The sequence below is a fragment of the Apis dorsata genome, unplaced genomic scaffold (assembly GCF_000469605.1).
Source record: "Apis dorsata unplaced genomic scaffold, Apis dorsata 1.3 scaffold_61, whole genome shotgun sequence".
NCBI lineage: Eukaryota > Metazoa > Arthropoda > Insecta > Hymenoptera > Apidae > Apis > Apis dorsata.
The window spans coordinates 892,794-900,417 of record NW_006263361.1 but is presented as its reverse complement, the minus strand read 5'-3'; the positions used below and the strand labels follow the sequence as shown (position 1 = coordinate 900,417).

Below are 7,624 nucleotides of genomic sequence, written 5' to 3'. Positions count from 1 at the left end.
CCCCGCCCTTGTGTCGTCTTCTTCTTCTTCTTCTTCTTCTTCGTCTTCTTCGTCTTCTTCTTTCCGGAGCCGGACTAAGAACCGGCCGGTTACGAATTCGCGTATCTTCCCTTCTATTTCTGGCTACCCACGCTCCGGCCCGCTTCGAAAAGCTTCGTAGGTCGTGATCCGCCACCATCCAATCTTTTGTTGTCCTCTCTTCCGTTTCCTATTTCCTATTACCAATAGCGATTTCTCTTCTTTTTTTAAGAATATTTTTTCCTTTCCATTTTTAATTACGTTCCCAATGTACAGATCGCTTTGTTCGCTTCACGAGATCGTTCTTCTTCGCACTCTTACATCGATACCGTTCGATTATCTCGTTCCATAATCGATGGCCGCCGCGATTAATAGCGTAACAGTAGCGCGGAAGCATAATTCATTCCACATTTTTTTCGATCCGAAGTAACGCGAATATTCAAACGCGTAATACTCGCTCTCGCATCTCAGCTCCGTTTCCCGATCAACAACCTCCCCGTTATTGCAACGCCAACTTGTCACTCGTTCGTTCGTGGATCGTTCCCTTTCCCTTTCGCGAATGCCTGTACACGCTCCGCGCTCTAATCACGGGATCAAACTTCGACCCTAAACCTATACGACTCCTACCAATTATCTCCTAGTGGTAGGAACGTAGAATATTCCAGGTGAGCCGTAGAATTCCCCGCTGCACGTCAGTCACGACAGCGACGTCTTAAACGTGCCGCGGCGGCCGTCTGCGTAATTAGGCGATCGAGCCGCGCACCTGTGCACTCCCATGACGTGTCTCTCTCTCTCTCTCGTGCGCGCGCGGAACAATCGGAACGGTGGAAGGGAAAAAGAGAAGAAAAAGAAGAAAAAGAAAGAAGGGAAAAAAAAATCTTCGGCTCGATTTGTCAATACAGGATCTCGACGGAGATTAGTCACGCGCGGCCGTAATACCTTGCGAACACGGGCCGCCTCGCCTCGATATCCGTCGGGGATAGATCAGTCGATCGAAATCCGCTCGTCTTCGACTCCTGTCCTCGGGGATCCGGGTAAACGATGGCGAGAGTTACCCGGGATTGATACGACGCGGATCGGATTGGATTGAACGCGATCCCGTCGAATTTTGGTCGGGGATGAGAAGCGTAAGGGACGAGAAAATATCGTGGAACGTGGGCGATGACGTATTGGAAATATTTGTACAATTTTGATTCGCGGAGTTTAATAATAAATCTTGTGACGTTCGTTGAAAATTTTATTTTTCTAATTATTTTGTTTTCCAATTAGATAGATTTCGTAGAAGTTGGTACGCAGAAGCGAATTAAGTTAACGAGAGTCGATGATGGGAGTTATAGAAGGAGTCTTTGATAATTTTTTCAATTAGTTAGAACGATATCGCGGATCAAAGTGCATTTGTACAGAATTATTTCGTTCGCACGTGTCGCGACTCGAATCTCGAGCAGACTTCTAAAAACTGGGACACCATTGTATCATCCGAGCTCCTGTTGCACTTGTAGCTACTTAACCGCGGCGTGTTCAGACAATCCAGGCGAACTGTCTCGTGTTCCCACGAGCCCTCTCCTCAAGATCCTCTCGAAACTACTCGTGCCAGCCTCGATTAGCCTCTATCCACGCGAACCATCATCCTCCCAACCATCGTCCAAAATAACGATCTTTCCCATCGTCGTCTCTGAAACGAAATTCCCTCGTACATCCAGCCGAATCAGTAATCATAACGCTCTGCATTTCCTTTCGAAATCTCTAAAAGCCTTGCTCGTGTCATTGTAGCACGATAATTAAGCATGCTCCAAAAGCATTCGTAAATCTGACGACAAACCAAAGTTCTATCGCATTCACATCTATCCAAAAAATAAATCATAATATTCTGCATTTCCTTCCGAAATCTCTAAAAGGTTTGTTCGTATCATTGTTGGGCGATAATTAAGCACGTTCACAGAAACATTCGTAAATCTGACAAGCCAAGGCTCTATCGCATCCACGTCTATTTATCCAAAAAATAACGCTCTGCATGTTCCACGTTTCGATAATGTCCTTTCAAAATCTTCTAAAAGATTTCTTCGTGAATCTGACAAGCCAAGGCTCTATCGCATCCACGTCTACATTTATCCAAAAAATAAATCATAAATACTCTGCATTTCTTTCCGAAATCTTTAAAAAATTTGTTCGTGTCACTGTTGGGCGATAATTAAGCACGCTCACAGAAGCATTCGTGAATCTGACAAGCCAAGGCTCTATCGCATTACATTTATCCAAAAAATAAATAACGCTCTGAATTTTCGATAATTTCCTTTCAAAATCTTCTAAAAGATTTCTTCGTGTCATTGTTGACCGATTAATTAAGCACGCGTAGCCATCGACCGGGATTCCAATTTGACGACCAAGCCAAGGCATCCTCGGACCTTCCTCTGATCAAACCTGGAAATCGCGTTTCCTCCGATCGATCGCCGGTTGAATCCTCTCAACGCCAATCCTCAACGTCGAGGCTCCCGTTTCGACGTCCCTCCGTGTCCATCTCCGTTCCAAGTCTCGAGCGTGGCCGGTAGCAGTCCCGAGTAACGCGTCTACTCGCGTAGCATATTATTAGCAAGCATCCCCGATCGACCCTGTAGGCTACCGTGCACCGCCATCCGTCTCCTTTCCCCTCCTTTCCCCTCCTTCTTCCGAACGTCGACCAAGTCGTTTCGAGTCGAAGAAATAGATAAATAGATAAACGGGCAGGTAGACTCGGATCTAAGAAGAGCGACGAGGGGGCAGGGACGCGGTGGACACGGGGAGTGGGAAGAGAGGGGAGGGGAAGGGAGAAGCGTTTAACGCGTAGGTGCCACGAAGAGGCCGATTCCGGCCGTCCTGTGCACACGTGCAACTGGAAGCACGGCTTCGGTTGCCGGGTTCAAGAGGCGGAGGGAGCGAGGAGTGGGAGGGGGGAGCGAGAGGCAGAGAGGTTTATTGTTGATCGCTAATTATCTTAGCCGGCAATTACGTACAATTATCCGACACGCAGTCCGCGGTGGTGCCCGTGCGGCGTTTCGCGATATTGCGCGTGCACGCACCAAGTTTTCTCTCGCCGGTGTGCGCGCGTCGTGCGTGTCTGCGCTGCCCGTGGAGAGCGCTGCTCGCAGAGGGGGGGAGAGAGAAACCGGTGTACCCGACAGCGTGACGCCGACCGTAGATGCTCTTTCTCCTTTTTTCTCGCCTCTCCCTCTTCCTCCGCCTTTCGTTCGGCTTCCCCGATCCTTCCCCCTCCCTTTCCTCTCCGTTCTCCGCGCAAAGCGTGCCTCCTCGCCGTCTCTTTATCTCTCCTTCCGTCTCGCTNCTCTCTCTCTCTCTCTCTCCCCCTCCCTTTCTCTCTGTCTATCCAGAGATCGCGCGCTCGCATCACGGGATCATTCGCTGCGAGGTTGTGCAGCGGCCGCTATCACAGCTCGATCTGCTCGCGGGCTTTATCTCGAAACGCTTGGTACCAACGGTAGCGAAGGTAGCTGTCGATCGAGAATCTTCGATCATCGAGAGATCCGTCGGAATGACGGAACTAAGAGAGAGGGGAAGGAAAGTGGTTTCGATACTTCGTATAATATGTATATATATATATAAGTATCGTTGCTTTCGATTGTTTCGTTGAAACGATGGATAGATCAATCATCTCTTTTGCGAGCTTGTCGTCTATCGTTATATCCGCGACGATGAGTCGTTGTTTCCTCGTTCCCTCGTTCACTCGCAACTCTTGCGCAAAATTTGCCGTTTCACCGTTTATTCCCTCCCTCCTCCGTGTAATACAGTTGATATTAAGCGTTTCCAGATTTCTCGCTTCTCTCTCGAACGAAAGTCGAGACGTTTCTCGATATCAATCACTTTCGTCATCCTCCACGACGCTCTCGAACGAATCACATACACGCGGGGCATCGGTCCCTCTTCCTTTCGTCTTCCTTCCCTCCGTCCTTTCTTTCGCAAAAATCTTCTTCCTTGTTCGCGGCTCCTGCCGCGACAACTTCGCCTCGCATCAACGTTTTTCGCGCTTCTCTCCCCTCGCGGCCGGCAACGCTCCATCGATCCTGGCCGCTCGATTAGCTTTCTTCGACCGGAGGAATCATTATGATCGGCTGGGTTTCGTCGCGGCGGCGTGACGTATCGAGAGGCGCGTGACGACTCGGCGTAACGGTACCTCGCCGATCGTCACGTATACGCGTATACGCTCCTCGATTGTCTTTCCTTTCGAGGAGCGCTGCCTCTTCCCTTCCCAGAAGGGTGCGAAGTTGGAAGGGCGCGAAAGGGAGTTCATCGGGTGAGTGTTTTCGAAACGGCTTGCTTCAAACGGATACAAACGAAACGAAATATTGGCGAATTGTTGTGGTCCAAGGGAGGAGGAATCGAAGGGGAAGTTTGTCCTTATTTTCCGCGGTGGGAACCGTGCACACCAACTGTCGAACTCGGGATGTTTCGTTTGATTTATTAACGAGTTAACTCGCTTTAGTATTCGGAGCAGAGTTATCGAGTTACGATGCACGGTTGAGGAAGCGGACAATTACGTGACATAGGATACGACGTGATGGGTTTTCGTGATCGATCCGCTTCTTCGATTCGGTAATGCGTTCGGTAAACGGGCTAATGGCGATCCCGCCTCTTGCAAACGTTTTCTTGATCTTTCGATTCTTCGACTCGCGGTAAGGGTAAGAGTGGGACGATGTAGGCGGATTGGCAATTTTGCCATCGAAAGAAGACGTTGTATTGGATCGATGGGAGATGTAAACGAGAGCGTGTTTACGATTACTCGTGCTTCTACCTCGTAGCATTCCTCTCGCGTAATTACAAAGATACAAATTTTTATCGTCGATCGAAAATATCGTGCGATGCAATTCCCGGGTAAAAAGATAGCATTCCACTTTGCATTATCACGAAGGAACTTTAAAACATCGCATCCGATCCAAAAATTTTCCACTCGAGTATTCTCTTAAGTACCATCGCGATCGAGCCACTCTTAATATCGCACGATAATGCGCACGGATCGAATCCGTGCCTCGAAAGCATACGAATCGTCTTCGTACCGCGGTCCAACGATTCGGCATCATCAAGTTGGAACTTCTCGATGGCTTTACGAGGTTCATTATCCTAATGCAGTGGCCCGGTGGAAACAGGATTTCACGATGCACCGGTAAACCGAGGGTCAACGATGCACGGGGATAATCCTCGATGCAATCCACTTTGGCTGCCATTGCAGCCAGGGGTTCGGGACTTGGACAGTTTCGAGAAATAAAGTACGTGTCGGGCGAAGAAAAGAGCGAAACTTCCATCGAAACTCTCTAATGAGATACTCGAACGCGAGCGTTTTCAGACGTCGGAAATGCAAAGTGACTTCGATTCCTTTTCGAATGTTCGCGCGATGTGGATTTTCTTTTTTTGTTCGTTATACTCGTTGCTCGAGATGAGAGGAAACTTCTATAGAAATTTTCTGTGGGGGGAATGGAAAGTAAACGGTATGGAGGTGATCCAGTCGAGAAGAGTGGAAGAATGGATACGAGGATATGGGAGGAGGATTGAAGAGGGTGGATGCTTTTGGAAAGTCCAATGATGCGTTCGAGGAGTGGTTCGCCATTATGGTCACTGGTGGATGTTAAAAGGTGGTTTTGGCGGTTGAAAACGGTTCCCTCCCGTGGAATACGGCCGAGCGAATCCCGCGCTCGGTGTACGATTTCCAGGGTAAACAGAGGAGAGAAGAAACAGACGGAGAAAAAGGAGGAGGTGCGAGGAAAGATATACAGAAAGAAACATGGACGTTTGTATAAACATCGTTTACGATCGCTAAAGGAAAGGAAAGGAAAGAAATGCGGGAAAGGGAAGCGAATATTCGAGTTCGATTTAAAATTATGAACATGCAATAAGCACTTGAATTTATTATTCGCGATTAGTTATTATTTATCGCCATTATAATTTTTTAACTTACGTATCGAAGAAGAAAAATTGTAAGAAAAGATTTCTTTCACAAGAATAAGATTTACAGGATATTTTTAAAAAAAAAAAAGAAAAGAGGATCTAATTTTATTCTTGCGAATATACGAATCGAATTCGAGATGAAAAGATGCGCGCCTCTCGAATTACGCATATATACGAATATCCTCTTTTCCTCCATCCCTGTCCATCAACGTCCCGCGTGCAACCAACCAAGTCATCCCCCCATATGTTTCTCTCCGTTCCATCGCACACAAGCGTTACAAAGAAACGCAGAGAAACGGAGAGGCGAAGTAGGATGAGCCGGCGCCACCGAGCTAATTACCGCCTCTGTTTTGTAACCTAAGCGGCTCAGGGCGTATACCTGTGCATCGTATCCTCGACTTACCGTGCGTTCGCCATAACCGAAGGGCATAAGCGGCAGCCACGATCCGCGCCATTGTATTCCATACGCTCGATCCTCCTCCTCCTCCTCCTCCTCCAGCCTCTTCCCCCAGCCTCTGCTTTCTACTACGTGGATCGTGTTCGCAGGAAATCGCGAAATGGATCCTATTTCGCGCAACCCGAAGGGCACGGAAGTCTCCTCGTCTCAAGGTGGTGGAACATGGACGCCGAGTTTGCTCTGGTCCTCGATTCCGTTGTTTCCAGGGAGAAATCCTTCTCTTCCTCCTTCTCCTCCTCCTCCCTTTTCTCGCGTTTCCCTCCTGCGAGCGAGGGAATTCGAGCGGGGAACCTACCCGTTTTGGAACGTTGGATTTCGTAGGGGATTTCGTTACGGTTATATATCTTGAGTGGAAAGGATCGTTTCAGAGTTTGATTTTTTTTTTATATGGGTATATAGGTAAAGTGGATATATTCGTTTGGAACCAACGATCGGGAATGCAGATACGATTGAATTCGAGTCGATTGCGAATAAAGCAAGTCTGTAACGAGCATGACGAGATCAATTTTCCTCGGTTCATTACGGTGGAGGAAGGGGAGTATCGAGGAGCGATCGGTGGAAAGAACGGAACGACGCGATATCTAGGAAGAGAGGGGGAAAGAAAAGAAAAGGAAAAGAAAAAGAAGAAAGTGTCCCCGATCTTTTGAACAGCTTCGTAGGTTCTAGAGGGTTAATTGTTACGAGTAATGTCGCGGTCGTTAGGTGATATTTTTTTCTCCTTATTGCGGGATCATAATTGAGGCTCCAGAGAAAGAGAAAAAGAAAGAGAGAGAGAGAGAATTCATTGTAGAGAGAACACTCGAGGAATTCCCTCCTACCTGCTTCCTATTTCCCGACCTTCGAAAAAGAAAGGTCGAGCACCGGGAATCGATAGTGCTTTTTTCGCAACAAATTGGTGAAATTTCGCGTTTCCTCCCTCTCTCCTTTCTTCTTTATTTCCCTTCGGTTCCGCGCACTTTCGTGTTCCGACACCGCCACTCGAACCTCTCTCCCGACCGAGAGAAATAAAAATGAGGGAAGGGGGAGGGGGGATGGGCACGAGGGATAGGAACGATAGGGCGATGGAGCGTGCACACGATTCAAAAGGTCCGTGATTTTCGGCGCGATCTCGTATTTCGCGGTTCGCCCTGGTTAATGATCCATGGCCCCAAGGACTCGGCTGAGTGTGGCTGAGGAGGTCCTTGTTCCTTCGAGGCCCGGGTCCTTCGAGTTCGCCTCGAC

General features: G+C 48.3%; 1 long non-coding RNA gene across 2 annotated transcripts in view; it reads right to left on the bottom strand.

Annotated features, from left to right (window-relative positions):
* LOC102673050 overlaps positions 1–7,624 on the bottom strand; it is a 46,652-nt gene that overhangs the window by 17,264 nt on the left and 21,764 nt on the right. For both annotated transcript variants that reach the window (XR_004151904.1, XR_004151903.1), the window contains one exon: positions 6,350–6,646. This is a non-coding gene — a long non-coding RNA (uncharacterized LOC102673050). The remainder of the gene's footprint in view (positions 1–6,349; positions 6,647–7,624) is intronic.